The following is a 25,063-nucleotide window of genomic DNA, read 5'->3' on the forward strand; positions in this document are numbered from 1 at the left end:
CATCCAAACAAGAAAATATTCCAAGTCGGATAACTGTATCACTTGTACTAAGATTCGACAAGTAATGTAAACAACATGCAAAACAAGGTCGTGATAACATAGGTACGGGAAGAAAACACTTCAATGAAGAGTGTACGTGCCTAGAAAACGCTTTGAAAAATAAAGATATTTTTGTACAATTTGTAATTGCATTCTTAGTGAACAAGTGCACCGCGAAGCGACTTATTTCCATAAAGTGCACCATCGAACAAAAGCTTTGAAAACCTCTGGCCTGGAGTAGGTATAACTTTTTTCACACGCTTCGGATCGCTTTGCAGTCTTCGACAAAGATGTTTGGCGTATCGTTACCTAAAAGAATATCAGATATTGTTTCAAATGAATGCTTAAAGCGCCACTTTGCAGCAAAAATCAAATACTTGTCATATCTGCATACGTTTGTCAGAGTTTTTCCATACAATGTTCAAGCTCGTTGAGCGCTCGTATGGACTTAATTTATTTCACCTTAGTTTTGACCATAACTTGTATGATCCCAAAGCGAATGATTCAGGTGGCAAGGCCAAGTCTTTGCAATTTTCGAATTTCATTTATATGTCGGCCACTTTATTGAACATTGCCTCCACTAGGGAGATTAATTTAAGGTAAAGGGAAATATCACACAACTGACAGAACTAAAAAAAACGCATAACTTCGTGCTCATTGCGTAAATCCACTACAAACAAATTACAACTGCTTCGATTTTTCTTCACGTGCTTATCTAGATAGATATCGTTCAATTTCATCGAAATTCCACAAAGCCCACAATAGCCACTAGAATTTACATTCAAAATACATACAAACATCTGCGCAAGTGCATAATCCCCATTGAAATGTACCGTCTAATTTCCCACAATCAATTCCGTTCCCACATCATCGAATCGAAATCACTTGGTCGCGTAATTAAAAAAAAAACGAATATAGCGTCCCACAATAAAAGAACTGTTTGTCTCGATGGCATTTCTGTCAGCAGCGCCCCGTCGTGATCAATCCCCCTGCTTTAGCGAGGGAAGCCCTCGCGTCATGGAGTTGCGATGGAAAAGTGTGGCAGCGGGAAACTATGAGACGGAAGGCGACCAAGTCACCCATACTCTCGGATCGAACTCTGCGCAACAGTCGGTGCGGCGAGCTGCACTCTGAATGAAAACAAAACAGGTAGCAGCACCGGCGGTGGACCCCTCTTGCACTCAGCGAAAAAAAACTAGCGAAATTCATCGAAATACCTTATGAAAATTTGCTATAACTAATTCTTATGGATGACATAAGAATACCTTATGAAAATTGATCGTGCTTGCTATGACAAATTTCATAAGATAGACTTATAAAAAGAACAAAAAAATCTTAAAATGATGCAGACTGGATTCGATCCATGGACGTCGGGATCACCGGGACCGTGTTTTATCCACACGGCTACCGACGCTTGAGAATTACATGTTGCTAAACATGAATAAAAGCCAAGCTGTGTGACGATTCTACATCATAGAGTGACCTTATGAAATTCATCCGAATCATTATGAATTATTTAAAGGCCGTTTCATAAGTTGGGCCTTATGAAAATCTTAAGGCTATTTCGCTGAGTGATGGATATAGGCTTGAAAGCGAGCTAACTAAACGATTCACTGAATGACTGCTGTTGCTTGTTGGTTGTGTGAGGGTATGCGCTATATCGAATCGTGCTATCATTATTTGATTTTTAAGGAAACATCAAAACGCCAAGATGATTTTTTTTGCATTTTTGTTATAACACTTTGATCATTTCCGAAGACATTTCATAGGGCAACACATTTTTTGTGGAGAGGAGTAAAATAACTGAAAATGATAGTGAATGATAGAAAAAAACCCTGAAGGTTACTGTCATCTAATTTGATCCACCAGTGACAACTAGGAGATTTTTAGAAAAAAAAAACGCACTTGTCCGTAGAGATGGACATGGGGATTTTTATAACAAAAGCAAATAAAAGAAAAAAAAAACAAATATAGAAAGAAAACCTAAACTACCGAAAGAAAAATCTCCTAAAATTGTATCCTCGAATGTTCGATCAATCTTCTACTCATTCGAATCGGATGACCACTTATCGACATGCTAGAAGCCCGAAGAATTCTCGCTCATTATTGCTCGAAAACAAACCTGCAGCCCCAGTCGATGGCACTCGAAAGATTTACAGGCCGTCGTCTGATTTATCATTCCGTCAAGTGGGGATCATTCTTCGATGTTTTTCCTCTCAGCAGCCAGCGCTGCCCCAGAGGCAACACCATCTTCACGTGCATATGTGAAATCGATCCAAACGGGGAGCAAGTAGGCATAACATGTCTCGACGGCATATGGATTAAGGAGAGGATGGTGTAAAATGGCTTCATTTGGTAAGTTTACATTCGTCAAAATATGTGCTTTATTTTTTTATTCTGGAGGCGCTAGTGCCGCAACGGCGGATCTTAACCGAAATCATTTGTAAATATGCATGCAACCCGAGCAGAAGGGAGTAACAACTGCATAAGAAGCTGTGTTATTTGTGCAAAATAACTGAATAATAGAATCGATTTTTTTAATGTTATAAACTTGTCTGTCATAAGCGGAAAAATAAAAAATATCGTAAAAAAAATGTTCCTGGTAAACCATTTTAATGACTTGTTTTGTTAGTTTCAATAACAATTTAATAACGGTGAGTTCGACAAATATTTCAATAATACATTTTGATATTAATATGTTATTGATAAAAATCCGAGAGCAAAATGTGTTATGATATCAAACTTGTAACTAAGTAAATACTACTTATTATATAAAATTATTAACAAACCCGCCAAGAACAAAAATTTCATCACTCTGACGTAAGCGATATTTTCATATGATGGAAAAATACTATATTCAGTTTTGAATTCATTCTAAGAGATGGGAAATAGGTTCACTCACTACAACGCAAGATAATTAAACTTTTATAATTTCTAAACTGAGGGGTCTCCAGTTAGCCTAGTGGTTAAGGCTATGAATCGCCAATCCGGAGACGGCGGGTTCGATTCCCGTTCCGGTCGGGAAAAATGTCTCGACTCCCTGGGCATAGTATATCATTGAGCTTGCCACACAATATACTAATTCATGCAATGGCTGGCAAAGAAAGCCCTCCAATTAATAACTGTTGAAGTGCTCAAAGAACAATAAGTTGGAGAGAGTCAGGCCAAGTCTCAGTGGAGACGTAGAGACATAGAAGAAGAAGAAGAAGAAGAATTTCTAAACCGATCTACTTGAATTGTTTTCGGAGCACGGTTTTGAAAATAATACGTAAAAATTTGATCATCAGAAGCAATTTGTGACTATCGTTTTGTTTTGTTTTGAACATCACAGAAACTGATGATTTTTTAGAATGCTCAACAGTTTTCCAGAATATTTTTGGGATATTGGGAATATTACACAACTTTTCTGAAAATTTCGTTTTGATTGCTCCGATTGTTCCATGGGTTCAAGAATTATGTCAAAAATGACTCCTGGATTCTACTAGGATTCCTCCAAAAATTTTGCTCTAATTTCTCCTGAACTGCCTCTGATGATTTCTACTGGACTTTCATCAGAACCCGACTAGATGGGATAAAAACAATATTATAATATGTTGTGTTTTTTTAACAATTTTTTTGTAACATCGGTAGTAGTTAAAATAACAAAAAATCTAACAAAACTCGTTCCAATTTAAACAAAAATAGAACAAGTTGAGATACAATCATAACAAGATTATATAAAATTTTGTTAGATTTTACATGCGAAATCATAACAAAATCATATCAAGCTCTGTTATATATTTGAGAACAAATTTGTTACAAGTTTTGTTATAAATCTCTCGGCTCGGGTGACCAAAATAACAAAAATCATCAATCTTCTTCGGGACAACATAAAAAATCTTACAAATTCTGAAATAATTTTGTTACAAAAAATATAACAAAGATGACAATAAACATTGTTATGAAATTACGTTATAGGCAATAATATTAAAATGTACAATATAACAGATGTAGTATACATCTGTTTGAATAAATAAAATAAGCTTTATTTTTATTTTGTTTCTAGAGCAGTGTTTCTTAAACTATGGGTCGCGACCCACTAAAGGGGGCTGAATTTTGGTGGGTCGCGAAAGCTTGAGCGATATTGTGATTTTCCTTATTTAACTTATGTCTTACTGTAAGAAAAATGTGAAAGTACTGTTTAAGGGATTTGGCAAAGATATTTCAATGAATCAGATTTCACTTAAATTCAATTCAATTTTTCTATTTCATATTATGAGTCTTCGTCCGAAGAATATTGAACTTTGAAACTACTGTCTGTGTTCCAATTTCGATTCTGAAACAATGAGTTTTTAACTGGAAGGATTTTAAAACAGTTTCTGATTTTTTATTCTTAAAAATAGCTTTGAAGACAAATTTGGAGTTTGACAATTAAGTTCAATTTGCTGCTTGCAATTAGCATTTTCAGTTTGAATTTCAGAAAAAAATAAATACTTAAAAATAACGAAAAGTTAACAAATTATGACAAGAGACCCCCGAACGTTTGATAATCCCACCAAATTGTTTGTTTATTTTTACAAAACTTCGGAAAAGCTTAACTTCATGAAAATTTTGATAATTTGATGTAAAAAAGCAAAATAAGTGATTACAACTAAATAGAAATAAAATAATCGTATAAAGGATAAGATAACAATTTCGAGAAGCAACAAGCAAAATACTTTTTTTTTATTTTAAAAGTTCATCAAGAGCGCGAAATTACCACTATGTCCCCAAAAAGTTTGTATAAACTAAATGTTTTCTTTCTCTTTAAAATGTTATATAGATTATCTGTAATCTGTGAAGTTCTGTTTTGTTGCATAGAGCCAGACTGGTTAAATTCGCATTAGAAACATGCCAACTTATCTCAAATTCTTCAGTCCACTCGATACTGAACGCTTGGGCCAGACTAAATTTTCAAAAATAGCTTAAGTTATGTGCTGGTGGGTCGTCAATTTCTTTTACAATCTAAAGTGGGTCGCAAGCTGAAAAAGTTTGAGAACCCCTGTTCTAGAGTTATAACAAATTTTGATACGATTTTGTTATGATTATTAACCTATACAAATCCTTAGAACAAAATTTATATCAATTTCTGTTATTTCTAACAACGGTTGTTATAATTTTGTTATGATCTTGTTAGGTGCTTCTGGTCGGGAAATTTCTGCAATATTTTTCCTTAAACTCCTCCATCGATTTCTCTAAGGATTCCGTCAGAAATTCCTATTATGTTTATCAAGGGACTTCTCCAAGGATTTTTTTCTGGAATTTGTCTAGTAATTCTACCAGAAATTCTTCGACAGATTTCGTCATAAACTTTTCCATAAATAACTCTGAAAAATATTCCAGAAATTTTTTCGAGGGTTATTCCACCGAATATTTCACGGATTTTCAAAGACTCCTCTAGAAATTCTTCTAGAATGCTGTATAGAATCCCTTCGAGGGTTTCTTCAGAATTTCCTGTGATCATTTGTCCCGAAGTTCATCTTAAGATTTATCTGACAATTTCCTTAGGAATTTCACCAGGAGTTTATCCGAAGGATTCTCCAGAAGTTTTTCAAAAGATTCTGCCAAAAATTCGAATAATTGCTCAGAAGAATTACTTTTGGAATTTCTAAGAAGATTGTGCCAGTTTTTTTTAAATACTTTTCCAGGGATTTATCGAATGGCTCCTCCAGAACTTCCAAGTGTTTTCCGAATAGTTTTAAGGAATTCTTCAGAGGATTCGTTCAGAAATTACCTTCCTAACTGAATATAAAAATGGGACAAAGGAAAGGAACAGGTTATAATTGTCGAATTGTTGCTTTGATTTCAATACTTGTTACTGTTGTGCTACTATTGATAAGTTGATCAATAGTACAACAATAAAAAATTGTACTTCAACAAAACATGTTTTTGAAATGTAATTTAGTGAATGTATATCAATAGCTTGATTATAACAATATTAGATCGTCCAATAAAATTTGTTTTGAAAAAGCTATGGCTTGATAATTTAATAATAACAAAACAAGATATATAGATTTAATAATAACAAAACAAGATATAAAATTTGTTATTCTCCTCTGCTCGGGAATGGTTTGAAATTTCAATTACCTATGTGCTTAAATGGTCTTGATACTGTGTAAGTTAAAGGAACAGAAGTATTCGATTTACTTTGTTTTAAGGGTACGGAAACACAATTAAACACAAATGGTTTTAAAAAATCAGTAGATACGTTGATCCTTGACTGCATCTGAAAACCCATGATGTATGTCACGATTTGGCTCGGGAACGGGTCTACGGATCTACATAATTCGTTCCCTGTTACATTCGTACAGGGCTCTTACGAACATGTAATTGTGAAAATCGACCGGGAAATCAAGAAAAACGAGAAAATCGAAAATTATGTTCTGTGGGCTGTTTCTCTGCAGACCTGCATCTATTTGAAGCAACTGTAGAAATTTTGAGGGATAGTGAAAAGTTTCAGGGAATAGTGTAGAATTAGCATAAATTAAAATATACAATAATAAAAAAATAAAAAATAAATTAGGAGATGTTTTTTTATCGGGTGATTTCAATGTTTGAGAATTAATTTTTGAATATTTCAGAATTTTCGGATCCTGGGATTTTATTTTGGAAATCCTGAAAATCGCTTGAAACCCGGGGTGGACACAATTTGTAATAAAAAATGCCACATTTGAACAAAAAAAAGAAACAAAAATCTGTGCTAAGCGAATCCCACAAATAATCAGTGAGAATTCTTTAGAGGTATTTTAAGACGAAATCCGATAGAATTTCCATGGAAGGTTTTGTATAGGAACCTTTCCAAAAAATCTGGAGGAATCTTTAAGGAAAGTTTCGAAAGGAAACTTTGGAGGGATTTCCCGAAAAAAAAACATAACAAAAAAGGAATCACTGGAAAAAATTCTCTCAAAGAAATTCAAAGATAAACTTTGAAAGGAGTCACTGACAAACCATTTTAAAGGATCCCTGGAATATGTTTTGAAAGAATACTGGATTAATATCATTGAAACCTAATGGATTATTTTCAAAACAATCCCTGGAGAAATTTTCGAAAGATTTCCTGGAGGATTCCCTGAAGGAATCCATCGAAAATCTTTGGAAGATGGAGAAATTTCGTGGAAAATTTTCAATTTCCAAAGACATTTTTTAAGTAATTACCAAAGCAACTGAAGAAATCTATGACAAAAAAATATAAATGAATTGTTGGAGACATTTCTGGAGGGATCTCTAGAGAAAGCTGTAAAGAAATTCTAGAGAAATTTCTAAAGACATTCTGGGAGGATTTTCTGAAGCAATCCTGCGAAGAATTTCCTAAAGAATCTCTCGAGAGGAATCCCTGGGAAAGTTTCCGAAAACCTCTCTGGAGGAATTTCTGAAGTTATTCAGAAAAGATTACCGAAAAAAATACTTCGAGAGAATTTCTGGAGAAAATCCTAGGGAAATTTTTGATGAAAAACTTGGAGTAAACTCTAAAGAGATCCCTGATGAAAATTTTCAAATGAGTCATGTAGGAGTATTTGGAGGAATCCGCGAAAAAAAATCTGGCAGTATTTCTTGTCGAATCCTTGCAGAAATTTTCAATGGAATCCATTAAGGAAATTCTGAAGAAATGTTAAAAAGATTTTTCTAGAAAATTCTAGAAAATTTTTTTTTGAGAGAATAAAAAACCGGAAGAAATTTCTGAAAAAATATCATAAGGAACTTCTGAAGGAATCCTTCGAAAATTTATGAAAGAATCCGTGTTTTTCTGAAAAACTTTTCGGAAGTATTTTTCCCAGGAAGAATTTCTGAATGGATTTTTGATGTTTTCTTCTCTGGAGAAACTTCTAAAAAAACTCAAGGAGTAATCTGTCAGGGAATCGTTGGAGAAATTTCCGAAGGAATAATTTATTTTTTAAGGAATTCTGAACAAATCCGAGGATAAAGTTCCACTCACAGAATTTTAACACGTTAAGAGGCGCAAAAAATGGATATTACACAGAGATATTTTTTATGCAGAATGCAGAAAAATTGAGAAATCACGTAGGTGATTTTTTATACAGTAATTCCATAGAAAATCGAAATAATGGATCTTTGAATGTCGTGATAGTATATGGGTTTGTAATTCTTAGGAAATAAATAGACCCATATTTTGTTCTTAGGATGATCAATTTTAACCCTCAAAGGGATCTTTATGGCCTCAGTTTCGACACCTGCGCTCCGTCAAAGACGAGCTCTGAAAGGCGCCTGGGGTCCAATGGACCCCAGGTATCCCTTTTAGGGTTAAAATAGTCCACATTATCTAGAAATACTATAAATTATCAACATTTCAAAGATATTGATCTGTAGGTTGTTCTTGGAAAAAAATATGTGAATATATTATTTTTTCCACTTTTTCATGGTTCAAAGCTGCCATGGGCAGCATAATTGTCCCATGTTTTATGGGACAACTAGACTGCACACAGCAGAAAGGAGTATCCCTATATTTTAGTGTTTTTTTTTGCGGTCAGAATGTACTCTATCAGCCTCGAATACAAAATAAAGAGTTCGTTCAACTCAACTCCCCACCGATACTGGCGGAAGACATCCACCTTTTATGTGCCAACATCAGCCACAACTCACGAACAATTGCAGTTCGGGATGGATGGTATATCGATTTTCTCCTGTTGGGCTTGAAGAACGAACGAGCCTCCAACAATTCAATAGCGAACAAGAAAGAACCTCTCCGTTCGACCGTCCTGTCGTCGTCGACTGAATGTTTACTTTCAGATAATCCAGGTTTGAATGCGCTGCTGAGGATAAGCAAAAAAGAACGTTCCGGAGGGTGAGGAGAGAACAATTCAGTAAGAACTCGCTAATAGGCTGCAGAGATTTGCCCCCTTGCTCCCTGCAAGGAGCAGGAAGTTTTTGCGACAGATGGGTAATAACAAGTTCAAAAATAAATCAGCTGTAATACAACACTTTGACTTCGAATCACCATTAAAATCAAAAAGAAAAGAACAAAATCCCATTTGTGATGTGAAGAAAACTGCAACAGAAACAACCATTTGACATTGTATTATGTATGCAACATATATTTTATGAGCGTTTGCTATATTGCGCCTATAGAAGTGGGGAGGCAATTTAATTTCGTCTGGGAAATTTTACAATGCCCTTTTTTTTTCGTAAGTACTCCTTATTTTTTATAACATGGAAGTAACTATGTAGATTGGTCTGGAGGATAAACCCGTGTTTTGAGCAACGTATTATACAAGACATAGACCTTTTTGTAGCTATAACTGTATGCTGTATACTGTAATAGAGAATACAAGTAAATAAAGCAACCACCACAGAAGTTCAACCGAGCGCATTTCAACAGGTCATTCACATCCATTCAAGCGAGCAGAACCGTACTCATCTGCGGAAGTCACCCTAAGTGACTGTAATTATATAAATGCATCATCCTCACTGGAGTCAGACGCAACTGTGTTAATTCATCCCCCCGGGACCACCCCAGGAAGGATACGAAACCCACTGAATCAGGAAACACACAAATCTGGGTCAAATCCTGCGCCAACGCTGAATGCCAGTTCACATTCCAAATGGATGGCAGGAATGATCCCCACGATCCAACCAAAGAGGAAGGAAAATCCGGAACGAAGAAAAGTTGCATCAGAAATAGGTAGGAGCTGAATCTAAATCTGAGTCGGAATGACGACGGGCGACCGACCACGCTTTCCGAGACGGATGGACGACAGAATGGAATGATTCAATCTGTCTGTTGGTGGCTGCCTCCACATAATATGGTTCAGGTTTCCCTGGGTAGCGTGAATGGATACGCCTAGGAGAAAAATCTCCTGTTATTGTAATGCGCCTTGACGTGATGGAACGGAGGAAAATAAAACCACGATTCTTATGTGGCGGAGTAAATGGGATAAAATGCATCGGTGGAGGCATTTCTAATCTTTGAATCTTAGAATGAAATCCCTACCTAACCCTTAAAGGATGTGGACAACTTTTCCTCATACTTCTACTCAAACCTTTTTACACAAAATCACTCATTTCTATGCTTCCTCCTCCTCTTCTTGGCGTAACGTCCTCACTGGGACAAAGCCTGCTTCTCAGCTTAGTGTTCTATGAGCACTTCCACAGTTATTAACTGAGAGCTTCCTCTGCCAATGACCATTTTTGCATGCGTATATCGTGTGGCAGGCACGAAGATACTCTATGCCCAAGGAAGTCAAGGAAATTTCCTTTACGAAAAGATCCTGGACCGACCGGGAATCGAACCCGTCACCCTCAGCATGTTCATTCTGAATACCCGTGCGTTTACCGCCTCGGCTATATGGGCCCCTCTATGCCCCCTTTCTATGCTTATATAATATAATTTAATGAAAATTGCTCAAAATTTCTGGTTTGCGTTATAGCTGTTAGGTAGAAATGGTTCATACTCTTTTACAGCTGTAAACATTTATCTCCAGGTTATCCAAAACATCCAGAAGTTTTGAACTTAGTCTACTGAATCCAGATAATTTTGTTTTCTTTTTAAATCACTTGAACTTTATTCATTACCTTCAAAGATAAATTTTAAAATATGAAATGATGGTGGTCAAGACCTGATAATGTTCTAAGTAACATAAAACGCTCTGGAGTTTTGATTGTAAGGCCTCTTTACTTATGAAAGGATACTAAACTAATGTATGCATGTCGGAACTCATTTTATTAGATCCACACTTGTAAATAAGACTATGCGAGATTGACTCCACATCAATGACGATTGCTTGGACCATCCAAATTATTCTGGAGTTAAGGCCTTTACATCTACACTCGTAACAATGCATCGGGTACATTTCAAACTTGGTATAATGCGTTTTGGTAGTCATAGAAGATCAGTTGAACCATATGATACTTGTATATACATCTTAAGGGTATCCTGGACCATCCAAACTGTTCTGAAGTTGAGATATACGGTTTCAATTTGGAATGGTCTATCAATAGAGGTGCACAAATATCATAATTTATCCATTTGAGCCGTACATGCTATGCAAGCCATGGCAGAATGTTTTGCGGAGCGTCAGGGATATCTGAGGTCACCTATAATATTATGTTTTTAAGGCCTTTAGATCTACACTCGTAATAAAGCATCGGCTATACTTCAAACTCAGTATAACCGTTTTGATTTTGTAAAATCCATCCACTGGGTCAAAAGGTATGAGTAAAAGTGTGAGAAAAAGTTGTCCACATCTCTTAGGGGCTGTCCATAAACCACGTGGTCATTTTTTTTGTGAATTTTCAAACCCCACCACCACCATCCCCCCCCCCCCCCCCCCCGCGTGGTCATTTGTCCATACAAAATTTTTAATTTGTCCATACAAAATGGTCATTGGCCGAGCACCCCCCCCCCCCCCAATGACCACGTGGTTTATGGACAGCCCCTTAAGGGCTAAGCATGTAGCTCCTATTTTCATCCTACAAAAAAAAAACAAAGCATTTAAGGTTGAAGGATTTGTCATTTATATAATAGGGGTACTCACTAAACAGATTAAATTGCTGCGTAAGCCAAGATTTTCTGCTTATTTGAAATGTTTCATGATTTTGCGAATGAAATAATCAAAGATTGCCTTGGTGATCACGACGTTTAATCAGTTTACGCTGTTAAGTGAATCCCCCTAATATTAAATATTGAAAATTTGAAAGCAGTTTTCTCGTTCAATGTTGAAATTTCTGCAGTGAAAATGTATTCACTGTATTTCGGGTGCAGAATGTATTACAGTGAATACCTTTAAGGAGAAACATCAGAGAGTACAACTATGGCTGCCACAGTGGCCGACTTGGACCCCTACTCACGTTTTCAAGAGCACCAATTATAAAAATTCGTAAACAAATGCGCTCGATTTGGAAAAGCTGCCTCTTTTTGCAAGTGAGCAAAGCCTGGATAAACTAGTGCGACTTGATTCGATGCTTAGTTCGTCAGATTTGTGCCTCCAAAGCTTGTATGCAGCATTGCAATGGGATTTATTGACATTTCACCTTAAATGCAATAATCCATGTTTTGAGCGATGAAACTGCTTTCCTATGTTCAATGATTACGATTAAGTCAATGACGAATCCTTCAACCTTAAGCGCTGCGCTGTTTGTTGTGTTTCTTATTTTTGATTTTTTTGTTAGCAGTGAGCTTGCAAGGAAAATAAAAGAACAGACAAAAAGTGAAATAAATATTTGTACCGGCCTTGTCATATAATCTCTAAAAAACCATGGCAAATTTTTATTGGAAGTTCCAATAAAAATTTGCCAAGATTTTGTAGCGATTATATGATAAATGTATTCAAACTCCCCAGGTGGAGCAAAGTACCTGCCCTGGGCCAAAATGCGTCCACTTACCCTACTGCGAGGTACTAGATGAAGGAAGGTAGAAAAATATCTCCAACTATCGTAACCAACTCTTGGATGAATCTCATTCCAGGACTATTTCAGGATCCCCAAAAATATTCTTGACCACAAGTTATAGGATTTACTCTACATAAATAACTTTTTACCTCTTGCTACATAATATGCATTATATGCATTTGAACCGACCTATTAATTAATCATTCACTATCCGTTAATTAGAATATTACACTAGGCGTGTAAAGCTTAAGTTAAATTTAGGTGAGGGGAAGGGGAGAAATGTAATCAAAATTGTAATTATATATAAGACATATTTTTGAATAAAGATGGAGTTGAGTTTTTAACAAGGAGAGTACGAGTCGGCTTTAAAGTTCGATGACAAATTCCCATGAGAAAAGTCAGTAAAATCCTTGACCACTCGGGTCAACACGTTACACATTTATTAAAAGATTAAAATTTGCATAGGCTTATACTGCCATTGTGCGACCGATTGTCCCATATTTATATGAAGTCACATACAACATGAGTTATGCATGGGTTTGTAAAGTAAGAAATTGTTTAGAAAAATATTTTAGATTCCCTAAAGAAGGTTAAATAAAGATAACTGAAACGTCGGATGTATGAGCAAAACAACCTTTCGCTACCAATTCATACTGCCAGATCAGAGAAATTCCTATCACGTGTAGAATTCACAGTCGTAAAACCAATCGTTTATAATTAACCTTCCGTAACTCGCGCGGTTGGCCACCTCCGTCAACACCCCGCCAATGTTGAGTACAAAAAGCGAGTTTTTGTTTAACGTGTTGTTCAACGTGATGAACTAACTTAACGCTCTAGGGTTAATGTTCATACTGACATAGCTTCAGGTAGCTACGATCTATCAGATGGTGAGTTCAATGACTCTTTAAGGGTCTTTAAAAACTCTCTTGAGTGAAGGTCATCTACAAGCGTAACCAGTAAGAGACGTCATGAAGCCTCCTGGTATGCCACGTAATCCTCCGTGGAACCCCTGAAATGCCTTCACCCTATGGCTCCTGTACGCTAAGACCGCTCAACATCTAGAATGTGTAAGACCCACTCATAAGTGCATAATTTCCAGACCACACCAAAAATGTGTAACAATTACACATTCACAAAAACAGCTCATACACTCTTCTAGATGCGAAATGTCGATATTTTTTGTCTACCAAGGTCACTAGTAAACCTAGCTAGATTGCCGTACGATTTTTTGTGTGAATTTCACGATTTTGTGGACGCAGGAGCTGATTTTGTGAATGTGTAAGGGTTATACATTTTTAGTGTCATCTAGAAATTATGCACTTTAGTGTTGAATGGTTTTAGCGTGTAGCGGTAGCCACTATCCATTTTCAAATTGCAAGGTGGCAAATAAAATCCATCAAGTAATACTGGCGTTCGATTTGAATAGGTCGTATGTTTGCTGTGATTCCTATGCAGATTCAACCTATTCAAATCGAACGCCAGAATAAATCAATTACATTTATGTAGATAGAAATCCTATTTCTGCACCCCTGACATATCACCTAATTAGCCAGAAAACTTCATACACCACAGTGTTTGAACCACGCATCACTGACAAACGACCGCTGGAGCATAACAGGATCCACTATGGACTCTGTAGGGTGTAAATATACACTCCCGATCAAAAGTTTGGGGTCACAAAAACCTGTCATTTTTTAGGCCCATATCTTCGCCAATTTGCGTCCGATTTCAAAACCAAGGTCTCATTTCAAAGATAATAAGTCGAAGAAACTTTGAACATGATTTAAGAGAAACTTTTTGAAAAAAAAAATTGTATGTAAACTTAACCCAAAGTTGCCAAATTTTCTAAAAAAAATGAATATAAACTTACGACAGTGTCGCTGGAAATTGGGTCGACCAAATTTTAAGATGAGAGCGGTAATATAACCCATTTTCTATTAGCTTTCAACTGCTTTTTACAGAACTTAGCTAAAAGATTTAGAAAAAAAGTTATCAAGTAAATTAATCCTTGATGTCATCGACCAAAAGTTTGGGGTCACTATCGTAAAACATGGAAAAGTGATTTGTTGATATCTTTGTCATCTTTCATTCAATTTTAATTCTTCTTGGCTTATTTTAAACAAAATGAATAATACTTACTGCATAAACATTGAACCACACATATTTGTTGAAATTTACATACTAAAACTTAACGTGAAGTTGCCTCATTTTTTGAAGTGTGGTGAAATGTGTTAACTTTACATAACATTTGAATATACAATAATCGTTAAATACGTCAAGTTAAATACATCAAACGTAAGTTTAGTTAATTATCTTTGAAATGAGCCAAAAAGAAATAAAATTGAACTATTGATGACGAAGATATCACCAAATCACTTTTCCATGTTTTATAAAAGTGACCCCAAACTTTTGGCTGATACATCATATTGAAGGGTGACCCCAAACTTTTGGACGATGACATCAAGGATTAATTTACTTAATAACTTTTTTTGTAGATATTTTTAGCTAAGTTCTGTAAAAAGCAGTTGAAAGCTAATAGAAAATGGGTCATATTACCGCTCTCATCTTAAAATTTGGTCGACCCAATTTCCAGCGACACTGCCTTAAGTTTATATTCAGTTTTTAGAAAATTTGGCAACTTTGGGTTAAGTTTACATACAATTTTTTTGAAAAAGTTTCTTTTAAATCATGTTCAAAGTTTCTTTGACTTATTATCTTTTGAATGAAACCTAGGATTTTGAAATCGGACGCGAATTGGCGGAGATATGGGCCTAAAAAAATGACATGTTTTCGAGGGGGTGACCCCACACTTTTGATCGGGAGTGTAGTTTACTGTTATTCCCCTTGCGTGTCCGCCCCCTAGCAAGCATCAATGACAGCCAGCACTAAGACTAATATTCATAGGCCCCTGCTCCGGTCCCTCTGATGCCAAGCGGAATTCCAAACTGCACTATAAATTGTTTTATATATTCAGCCCTAGCAACGGAACGGCTTGAGCGCTCAAGTGAACATTTTTCCCATTCGAACCACTTCGAAAAAAAAATCCAGCAAAGAGTTGGACATAGTGTACCAATAACTCATTCGAAACAAACTCGCTAAGAAAAGCATGTTGCGATTTTCGACTGTGAATATTATTTCGAATGATTTGTTCTGGCTTGCAGTCTTAATAACTGGCCTACGAATTTATTTTCTTGGCTCCAACGTTTCGATACCAATTTGAATCTTCATCAGGGATCTATTTTTATTTGAGTGACAGAAACAAAATTTAAAAAACTACTATATTACCAAACCGTAAGTCACCACATAGTATGACACTTGAAACAAAAAAACTTTCTATAGGACTTCCCAACGACAAAACTAAGGTAACACTACAGGCTGAATGCTTTTGGACAGCTACGAATAATTCTTTGTAAGTTCATGTTATATGAAAATGTACTATTAATTATTGTTTCTTAAATATTATTTCTGTCTGTCACTCAAATAAAAATAGATCCCTGATGATCATCCCTGATGAAGATCCAAATTGGGATCGAAACGTTGGAGCCAAGAAATAAATTCGTAGACCAATTATTAAGACTGCAAGCCAGAACAAATCATTCGTAAGAAAAGCATGTTGCAATGACCTGTGCAGACATCAATGAAAAGCTTGATTTTACGTTGAAATCATAGAAGTGCCTCCATTCTCGTACCAACCACTCAGATTTAGAAACACATAACATGTGGAAATCGGTGGGACTGACGTTGCTAAGAAAGATAATGTAATTCCTTGGTCCATGTTGTCCAGGGATGGGACACGGGTATTTACCCGGGTGTCCTGGCCCTTATGCCATTACTCGCTGCAATCAATGCAGATGCATTTGTGACCAAAACTTCAACCCAAAACGAACTTGATAGGGCAAATCAGAAATCAGCTGGACCTGATGGCATTGAGTATCCTGGCTTGACGAACATACTGGAGTTTCAAAATTTGAAGTGCGATCGTCCCATTGCCTTCACGAGTTATATTGAACAGATGGTGGAAATGATAGGGAACCATCGCACAGTGGTACCGCCATAGGCCAAAAATCGAGAAATCGATTGTCTAATTTATGAGTTTGTATAATTTTTATAAATCAATAATGTTCCCAAGAATGCAGAAAATCCATCTTTATGTAAGTTTCTGTTGCATATTTTGCTTGAGAGCGTGGGTAATGTTATGCAATTTTACATTCTTTAAATTTTTCGAAAAATCACATGACTTTTGAGTTGTACTCCGCGTCTTCGTATAACAAAAGCAAGTAGATTTTCAATTGGTTTTCAACGCAGAGTATCAGAATAGATGTTTATCTTCCAATTCGAAGCGCAAAAAATCGAATCTGGATGTTTTTGGACCAATGGGGATGTGAGTTATAGGCGCATAATTTTACCAATAGAATATATACATAATAAAAATTTATGTAACATTTCAAACATGTTCTTAATCACATTTAATCAATCGTCCGCCAGCAAATGATCAGATTTGAGTAGGAGAATCAATCTGTGAAGGTTGTAGCTGCAAATATCTGCATACAAGCTTGCAGGATGTATTGGAAGTTACCCGTTATTGTTATAAAAAATATTTATTAAAATAACTACAAAATTATATATATACTAGATTTTCTGGAATTGTCTTAAATGCGTACCAAAATGACTGAAATTTTTACAGGAGATATTTCAAAGTTTTTATAATAATTGAGGGTTATTTTATTTGAAAACAATCTTTGGAAATGTTTTTTTATTATGAACAAAAAATACACTTCTGGAGGTATTGAGGTATTCATACCTCAATAGTTGCATAACAACCATTCGTATTTGGCCTCGTCAAAACTTACCTCTGTTATTGTGGAATTTGCTAAGAAGTTTTGCATTTGCTGCCAACATTTAAAAAAATTCCTCAAAATTCATTCAGTACCTAATACTGTAGTGCTGGAAGAAGAAGGAGTAAATACACTCTTTTAGTAATATTTACTAAAAGAGCGTATTTACTCCTCATATTGCCTTCCCAAATCGGAATATTTGATAAATTCATTAACGTTAAATCTTAGTGTACAAATTGATTTCTTTTAAAATAGCAGGGGCTGATTAAATTTCAATGACGAGGGGTATTTGTATATATTTCTTTTATTGGGTTAGAGCTATATATGAAAAAAATTCCATGTACTATATTACTGGATAGCAGTTGCAATGCAGTTGTAAGAAACAAATACGACTGGACAGATACTTGAATCTTTTTTATGGTGCAAAATGCAGGCCCATGAATTATATGACATATAACTGTGTAAAGCAATATTTGTATGGTTGAAAAATTTCCTTTTACGTACGTTTTGTGAATTAATTCTGAATATTTGTTTGAAATAATTTCCAGAAGTAATTGACTCTGTAATTGCACTATTGTTACTATTGTTTCAGAATTATCGCTTTTGGGCATTAGGTACTGTTATACATACTAATTCGACATGTGATGGTTTTTTTCTGCGTTTCGACAATGCAAACTACTTTATTTTTGAAAAAATATTCAGTTTCATATATTCATTTTATTGCAGTAGAAATAGAACTAGAACTGACCAATAAAACCACAATTATAATGCTAATACTGACTCTATTCACAAGAATCTATTATGATACAGTCGTGCTATACATGTTTTAACGTGCAATACTTAGCAGAAATTCCTCAAAATTCGACCCAATCTTCATAATAATTAAAAAAAATTTGATTACTGATTTCTGTGCAAAATAAAGGTTTTTTAATGATATTTTCATTTATCATAAAAAAGGCCAAAGTTCATATTTTTCAAGTGATGATCATGAAAATGAACTGGAATATCCTTTTTTAGTCATAACATGCTATTTCTGGTCACTTATAATGATTCTGCCCTTCAAAAAACGAAGACAATGATTTATGACCGCTTCCCTGAACAAATGGAACCACTGTGCATCGCCTATTAGATAAGACAATCGGCATCATATGTTCCGAAGCCTAGATGGGTTCGAAAAGATGGTTCATCTGATATTTCTATGCTAGATCCGGGACGAGGCGATTAAGGAAGGAAAACATGTTGAGCTAGCATCTCTCGTTGTGGGAATGGTTTACAATCGGACATGACAAGTACCCGGTACGAGCATAAGCGTGAGGTCTCGGAGGGCATGATTTTTTATACTGCAGATCTGTTCCAAAGATACTTATCGCATGAATTTAACGATTTTTTTCTAGAATGTATTATCTTGGAGGGAATGCAGGCACTGTGGCAACAGCGCGAGGTGCAGGTGGCCACCGCTGCCGTTCGCCTACGGATGGGTCCAGCAGGAACACAGGTAGTCTTGGTACAGCTACCTGTGGCAGAAGCAAAAAGTCCGTTAAAGTATGGACACTAAATGTGAGCTGGTCAGTATGCCAACTGACCGTCCATGATCCACCGGAGGTTTGCTTCAGGTGTCTGGAACCAGGACAGGAGTCATGGTAAAAGCTCTGCACAGGAGCACACTGTGTAGGCGATGCGGTGCCGAATGCTATAAGGCACAAGTCTGCACGAGTCCACCCACATGTTTGATTTATTCCGGGACATCCGTGAACAAGAATCACTGAGACGCAGCTCAGAAAATGCTTTTTCAGGTAGTTTCTGAGTGGAGGAAGGACATTGCCATCATAGCGGACCCATACCGAGTACTCGCCGGCAACGACAATTGGGTCGCGGATCTGTCCGGAAAAATGGCGACGATATGGACGACGGGTAAATACTCCGTCAAGGAGTAGTGTCTACTACCTATGAGGGCTTCGTAGTCGCCAAAGAAATCGAGGTCTTCCTCTGTAGCTGTTAATCGCATCCGCAGTTCACGCAGATGCTTGACTGTATGACGACCGTGCTGACTGGGCTATTTGCTCTTTGAAGGTAGCACGACACTAGACAACGGACTAGCATGCAACGCCCAGTGGCACAGCCGACAACTTTTCCTGACAGCTGCGGTAGGAATCGAACCCACGTTTCTTAGCACGATACGACCAAATGCTTGGTGACACTAGCGCACGAACACGAAGCCACACAAACACAGTATCGACAACAGGCAGCGGGTAGAGGAAGAGGCGACTAGGCCAAGGCCAAGCCCTCGCAGGTGGAAGACATCATACTTCGACGAAGAAGTATTTAGGGAGGTGCTTCCTAAATGCCTAGGTGAGTCCACCTTAGAAATGGGAGACCACCGGCTTACTGGTGGACTCAAGCGATTGCGGACCTGCCCCGCGCCTGCCTATGGGATAGGGGGCGGATGCAGCGAGCACGATCAGAGTAAGATCGAAACGAACGGCGTTTGGTGTTCGCCCGATGTCAAAGTCGCACTGAAGGGGATTTTCCACGTGAAGATCCTAGTCCTTGGCCTCCTTTTGTAGGACAGCCAGAGACTAGGGCTGGTAATGAGGAACTTGCAGGGATAGCAAAGTCGCTTAGCGTAGGTAAGGCGCCTTGTCCGGACGGAGATCCAAACCTGGCCCTAAAAAAACTATTCCAGAGGCTCCCGAGATGTTCAGGTCTGCTATGCAGAAATGCTCAGATGAGGGAGTTTTTCCAGAGGTTCTATTGCCAAAGGCGGGGAAACCACCTGGAGACCCGTCAGCAAATAGACCAATATGCTTGATTGACACGGTGGGGAAGGTGCTAGAAAAGATTATTCTCAACAGAATGATGAGGTACACCGAGGGTGTAAATGACCTCTCGAGCAATCAGTTCGGCTTCCGGAAGTGGAGGTCGACCATAGACGCTATCCTGTCGATTACAAAGACCGCCGAGATTGCGCTCCAACGCAAAGGAGAGGGATTCGATACTGTGCTGTAGGGACTCTGGACCTAAGGAACGCGTTCAATAGCTCCAATTGGGCGGCTATTGCCGATTCGCTCCTACGTCTGAGGATTCCCGTTCCACCTGTGCAAGACTCTTGGAAGTCACTTTCTGAATCGAGTACTAATTTACGACATGAAGGTGGGTCGGAAATGTTTTCACATAACCTCAGGAGTCCCGCACGGTTCCATCCTGAGTCCGGTGTTTTGGAATGTCATGTACGACGAGGTGTTGAGGTTAGAGTTCCCGGTGGGAGTGGAGATCGTCGGCTTTGCTGACGACATTACGCTAGAGGTCCACGGTGAATCTATCGAAGAAGTGAAGTTGACTACCGACCACTCGATCAAGGCTGTGGAGGCGTGAATGAGGTCCAGGAAACTGGAGTTGGCTCACCACAAAACTGAGGTGATGGTTGTGAAGAACCGGAAGTCGAAGCAGCAAGCGGTGATCAGTGTAGGCGATAACACTATCACTTCGAGGCGCTCCGTCAAACACTTGGGCCTGATGATCGACGATAAGCTCACCTTCGGTAGCCACGTTGATTACGCCTGTAAAAAAGACTCCACAGCTATAGTGTCACTGTCTCGAATGACCCAGATGTACGCCAGTAAGTGTCGCTAGGTCCATACTAAGGTATGGCGACCCGGCGTGGGGCACGGCGCTAAGTATCGAAAGCTACCGTGGTAAGCTAGATAGTACTAATAGGCTAATGCAGGGGTTCTCAAACTTTTTCACCTTGCGACCCACTTTTGATTTTTATAGAATTTGGCAACCCACCTGCCGATTTTTTCATAAAATACGTTATTTCTGGCAAATTTGGACTGCCTTTCTAAATAAATTCATTTCATCATTTTCATAGGTTGTGATGAACTTACGTCACGTTGCACTCAAACGTAAAAATATGTTTTTTTTAATTTATAGTGCTCTTTTCGTTTTTTAGAAAAGAAGTCTAAGTAAGGTTAAGGTTCCCGAGTTTGCGGCATCAATTTATTCTTTTTCTTAAGAATTTTTGATAAGATTCCAAGTTTCTAATATATTCGTCCAGTCTGGCTCCGTACATCGCTTCAAAACAGGTTTTAGGTGTTCTCTCAAACGATCTAAATATAAACCAAAAACATACAATTTATGCAATGTTCTTGTAAATATAGTGGCAATTTTATGCTTCTGCCGATCTTTAAAATTTACTTTTAAATGGAATATCGGGTTGAAAAAGCTATACATATTCATAGCGAGTGGGTGAAAATCAGGTAGTTTTTAGAATCATTATACTGTTGGATGCCCAGATGAATCATCTTGATTTTTTTAATCATATCCTCCATATACACTTATTTTATTTCCATTTTTATATAAACCACTTTTCAGTTAAAGTTAAGATCAGCATTACTGAAGTTCAGCTTTACTGAAGGTAAGGTTTCTCGTCGAAGTTTGGTAATTTTATGTGTTTTTTTTTAAGTGACCTTTTTTACATTTTAATTGCTGAGCCTGGCATGTAAGTTTAACTGAAAACGCTAACTGTAAGTAACAACGTGAACTCATTTTTTAAGAACTTAAGTAAAATCTAAAATTTTACCCTAATCTAAAAACTGCCGATTGAAAACTCATAGTTTTAGAATCGAATGAAAAATGAAATGAGTTTGAGAATCTTTTTCTGAACGCAGACAGTAATTTCAATACTCAATATACTTCAGACAAATACTTTGAATACAAAATTTTGAATACAGAAACTGAATTTCTAAAAATAATACTGCCTAAAAATTCGAAAATAAAAATGACTAGCAGTATTATTTGACATAAGTTAATCAAGACTTCGCGACCCACCAAAATTAGCCCGCAACCCACCAGTGGGTCGTGACCCATAGTTTGAGAAACGCTGGGCTAATGTGCCTAACGACTGCGAGCGCGTATCGTACCGTGTTACACGATGCACACTGCGTGGTGGAAGTAACATTCCACCTGACACAGGTCCTTTCAGGCCATGGCTGCTTCCGACAGTATATGTTCTAGAACAATGGTTCCCAAACTTGTCGGATCAATCGCCCCCTTGAAACTATTGAAAAACATTTTCGCCCCCCTAAGTTTGCAATTTTTGATATGAGATTCGAAATTTTGGAATTGCATTAAAATCTACAAATTCTGCCTATTTTGTAGGTTACTGGAACAAAACCTTCTTATTTTCACTGTATTTTTTGATTTTTTAGAAAATGTTGTGACGCACCATCAAATTTTATTATATTTTCATTCAACTTCCAGTTTAAATCTATATATGTATATAAATAAAAATGGAATGGTGTTTGTATGTCACGGCTCGGGAACGGGCCAACGGATCGACACTATTCTTTCAGTGTTGCATTCGTGCAGGGCTTCGACGTGTTCGTACGAAAAAATATGGGAAATCTAACGTAAAAGTAACAAAATCGGGTAAATTTGGAATTCCATTTGTCGGGCAATATGCCTCCAGAGCTGCATGTCAAAAAACATAGTAAGCAGGCAGTACGACGTTTGCCGGGACAGCTAGTTTATAATATAAAATCGTGAATAAATAATATTCAGAATCATATTTTTGGAGAATTTTAAGGACATGTGACTTCTAAATACACTTATTTTCAAATACCGAAGAAGGAAGATTAAAAGTAGGGTTTAAGGATTCAGCTTTGAAAGACGTCTTGGTTTTCTCACAGAAATTTCAAAAGTTTGACGAAGATTGATACTTAATCGAAAATTAGATGATTCCGTAATTGTTTTTGGCGAACGACTAGAACTATGATAATCGGAGGAATTTGGCACTCTCAGTCAAAATCAAACGATTTATTTTAATCTGCCCGACGTTTCGGCCATGGGATGTGAAGCCAAAAAAAAAAAACGATAGACCAATTTTCCCTTGAAAAATGCCACATCCCATGGCCGAAACGTCGGGCAGATTAAAATAAATCGTTTGATTTTGTAAGACTGAGAGTGCCAAATTCCTCCGATGATTCCGTAATAAATATAAATAAAGTAAACAAAAAAACTCTCTAGTTGTTAGACAAATTCAGCAATTTTACTAAATATGCAGGAGTAATGTCATCTTTGAATAACGAGATATTTGTAAAATCAAAGAAATAGGAAAGGCATAGACATCTGAAATGAAATGTTTAAATCCCAAATTTTGTTAAAAATTCTCTCAGAAAATCTTGGAATACAGGAAGTTTGAAAAACTCTGGTAAATTCAAAATACTTTCAGAGCTTTCCTATATCCTGAAATATATGAGAGCATTAAAAACGCGTGTTGAATTCACACCTGAGACGAATCAAGTACAGATAAGTTTCGTATTTCTTGAAACATGAGGAATGTATCAAATCATATTGTTGCAAACATGTGATCATCAACAAGTATTATTTCTTTAGTTACTTCTTTTTTTTTTTAAATACCAGATATCAAAAAGTGTAAAATGTTTACTCTTTACATAAATGTTAAAATTTCAAATATGTATTCGAGTATTAAGTACATTAAGTAGATTTATTATTACAAATCATAGGTTTTTTTTTTATAATTAGTAATTTTAAACTGTAAACTTTTCAAATTATTCACAACTAAAAAATACATTGCTGTGTTAAAAAAAAGTTATTTCAGAAGAGAACTGAGGAGCTTTCACTTAATGGCTGATGACTTAGAAAAAGCACATGATCAAATAATCAATATTTCTCCGAAATAGTTGCACTTGAGTTGAGATTTGGGTTTCAAAATGAATATATCTGAAAATAAACAAAATCCCGTGAAGGGAAACTTATTGTATTTTTTGGTGACTGTGTTCTATTCGTCATGGGGTGATATAGTAAGCCTATTGAATCCCAAATTGACATCATTTTTTTCCCAATCGAGCTTAATTATTCGACCAAGTTTCAGACAATTATAATAACAAAACACCCTCTTGACAAAAAAAAAGCAAAACTCTCAACAAAATTACTCTAAATAAAATTATTATTATTATATTTTATTAAAGACATTTCACCAAATAAGCTGGCATTCGTGTCCAAGATCTAAATAAAATGATTTGTGGAAAATCGCCCCCTTGATGCATTTTTCGCCCCCCAATTTCTAATTTTTTAATTTTCGCCCCCTTTGATGTCGTATTCGCCCCCAAGGGGGCGATTTCGCCCACTTTGGGAATCACTGTTCTAGAATGTCGATCATTTACGGTAGCCCTTTGCACGATGCATGTGCGAGGTTGAAGGAAGTTCTGCATGGAGCTTTGAAGGTTTGTATTTCTGTACATATATATTTTTTCTTTTCCATGTTTTACGCTTCAAAGTTCTGTCTTTTCAAGAATTGCCAAGCAATCCATTTTTTCCAAATTTCTTTGAGAGAATTTAAACAGTACTTAGAATGTATAAAAGGGAAGAATACCGATGACTAAACCATCCCTTTAATTTTTACTCCCGGCCATTCTTATGCCCTGAATCCCCAACAGACGAAAACATCAATAATTGAACAAGACCACTCAAATTTCATCCTACTTTCTATGGTCCCCAGAGGCTCAACTCAACTCGCCAAAGTCTCCATCTCTACTCCAACTACACAGACTGCCTCGCAGGGAGCGACAGAAAGCAGGACTTCCTGCTCGAGTCACGCAACAGCTTTTCCGATGCCTCTCACCCCCGCACCCACCCGCCATGCCAAGAACGGAATCAAATTTCCTCCCATCATCATCGTCGAGGAAAGGTGCTGCTTCACAATTGTTGCTCGCTTGTTTTGTTTCTATTCTCGGTTGGCAGTGCTCCCCAAGTCCCCTCATCGGATCCTCATCGCTGTTCAAGCAACATGCGCACTACGACCACCATTT

The 25,063-nt window shown here is 37.0% G+C and overlaps 1 protein-coding gene across 5 annotated transcripts in view; it reads right to left on the bottom strand.

The window, feature by feature from the left end:
• LOC109427367 (proton channel OtopLc) overlaps positions 1 to 25,063 on the bottom strand; it is a 185,963-nt gene that overhangs the window by 120,505 nt on the left and 40,395 nt on the right. The window lies entirely within an intron of this gene.

The sequence above is a fragment of the Aedes albopictus genome, chromosome 1 (assembly GCF_035046485.1).
Source record: "Aedes albopictus strain Foshan chromosome 1, AalbF5, whole genome shotgun sequence".
Classification (NCBI taxonomy): domain Eukaryota; kingdom Metazoa; phylum Arthropoda; class Insecta; order Diptera; family Culicidae; genus Aedes; species Aedes albopictus.